This window comes from Chenopodium quinoa, unplaced genomic scaffold (assembly GCF_001683475.1).
Source record: "Chenopodium quinoa cultivar QQ74 unplaced genomic scaffold, ASM168347v1, whole genome shotgun sequence".
NCBI classification, from domain to species: Eukaryota; Viridiplantae; Streptophyta; class Magnoliopsida; order Caryophyllales; family Amaranthaceae; genus Chenopodium; species Chenopodium quinoa.
The window spans coordinates 2731521-2733815 of record NW_018742959.1 but is presented as its reverse complement, the minus strand read 5'-3'; the positions used below and the strand labels follow the sequence as shown (position 1 = coordinate 2733815).

Below are 2295 nucleotides of genomic sequence, written 5' to 3'. Positions count from 1 at the left end.
ACTTCAACTTTGATCTAACATGAAGAACGGATTTTTGTAACATCATCGCACTTCCTTTCAGGACAAGAGGCAAAAAGTGGATGTCTACAATGACCACCATCAACAAAACATTACACAACAACCAAATCTAGGTAACCAAAACAAACTAAAACCAGCCTTTTTCACTGAAAAAACACAAATTTACACCGGAATTTCAACAATAATGTTAAATAAAACAACCGATTCCTAGAAAATTAACCCAATTATAAACAAAAACTAGAACCCTCCACAAAAATTATTACATAAATCGACGAAATTGAAACAAAAAATAAACCAAAATGAGAAAAAAAATATACTCAGTCTTTTATAAAAGTATAAAAATTGTTTACCATTTAGGGGTGATTACGTTATTTACCTAGGAGTGAGGTAATTGTATATAAAATTGGGGTGAACTAATTATTTAGTGGTGAAATTTTTTTTAAGAGTTAAGGTTCTCCCATGAATAGATTGCTCTCCCATAAATAAATTGTTTACAATTTTTGAAGTGTTAAGGTCCTGCTAAATTATGTCTAAGCCAAAACTAATACATTGGTGAAGAAATATTCATCTCGGGAATTTGAGAATTTTAAAAGCACGAAGATCATCAACCACATCCAAGAAAATAGTAGAAACTCCAATCTTTTCAGCAAATTTGATATCATTTCCAACACTTATAATTCACTTGTTATAGCTCATAGATAACTATTATCAGTAAATTCACAAGTCAATATAATGTAAAGCTACTTTACGTTATTGATCGATAAAGTATGAATAGTTGTTTCCCCAATTTCTCACCAACACTCACATCAAAACATAGAAACACAAAAAAAATTATACATGCTTCATAATTATAATTACTCAGACTAAATCAATTCAACAAACACATACTTTGATATCTATGAGCTTCAAAATCAATCATACAAAATTACTAACAGCAGCATGTAAATGTAAACAAACACATAAAAGCAACCAGGTTAGTGTTTTAATCTGTTTTCTAACAAAAAGAATGCTGCAAAGGCATCATCCTCCTCATCCTCATCTTCATTCTCAACAACCTTCTCCTTGGAAATTCTTGATTCAGCTCCTTCTTTATATTCACCTCGTCCTCAGCCTCCTTAACAACATCATCCCAACCATGGATCGAACCGGGGTGGACGGCCAATTCAATTTCCTAAGAATCACCTCCCTATATATCCCACAAACAGCCTCAACTACAACATTAGTAACAAACCCATTATTATTTTTATTAAATTACAAACTACAGCTTCACAGTAATGACAATACGTGTTTAATTTCTCAACAATACCATCTCTCCTAACTCTAAGCTCATCTCCATAATCTAAAGAAGCTACCTTTATTGCAGTTTCTATAATCCCCCAAATATCTACCCTTGAAATTCCCAATATTTCTCTTAAATCATCCATTCCATATTTACCCCACCATCACCACTCTATTTACAACATACACTCATCAATAATCAGGAACAGTCAGATCTAAAAAAAAAATCGACAATAATTAGGAACTAACAACATTAATTAAGTAACTTGAAAACATGAAACTGAAACTACCTACATATCAGTTTGAAGCTGTTCACAAACCTAGAATAGTGGAACACTCAAATTTTAATCCTTAAACCCGCTTTACTGGAGTATATAAAATCATAGTTGACATACCCAGAATTCAAGCAAGCAAATCGATCAAGAGGTCGACATTTCTCGAAAACTTCCAATCAATTTTCACGCACAACTAACCATCAATTAGCTATTCACCTTATCTTATAGCTTTCCCTTACTCCTAAACTCATTAGCCTGCAAAAAAATAAAATCAAAAGAAAGAGATTAAAATTGATGGAGAGGAAGAGGAGAAGGAGAGTGAAACTGAGATGATGGGAATTCAGAGAAAAAGAGAAAATAACAGGGAAAAAATGAAAGGGAGTGAGGAAAATCAGGAGAAAGAAGAACATGGGTAGACATCAGGCCAACAGCTCACACACCAATGTAATTTTGTGGCTAGGGGCAGTTTGGGCAGAGCACTAAAGATAAGCTTAGGGTTGTACACCGGTCCAAAACCGGATCGGACCTGGACCGGACCTGTTAGGACCGGGACCTGAATCAGCCAATTTTGAGGACCGGGGACCGGACCTGATTCAGCAGGTCCGGGTCAGGTCCAGACCTGAACAAACCTGTTTTGTGTGTTTTTTTTAAAAAAAGAAAATAAATAACCTGTTGGACCTGTTTATGGACCTGTTTACATAAAACCTAAAAATATCAATAACAA

At 34.3% G+C, this 2295-nt stretch overlaps 1 long non-coding RNA gene across 1 annotated transcript; it reads right to left on the bottom strand.

The window, feature by feature from the left end:
• Positions 1 to 890: 890 nt before the first annotated feature.
• Positions 891 to 2037, bottom strand: LOC110728744. Its single transcript, XR_002512759.1, has 2 exons — positions 1692 to 2037; positions 891 to 1229 (listed from the first exon to the last, which is right to left on the bottom strand). It is a non-coding gene; the product is annotated as an uncharacterized LOC110728744 (long non-coding RNA).
• Between the last annotated feature and the right edge of the window lie 258 nt (positions 2038 to 2295).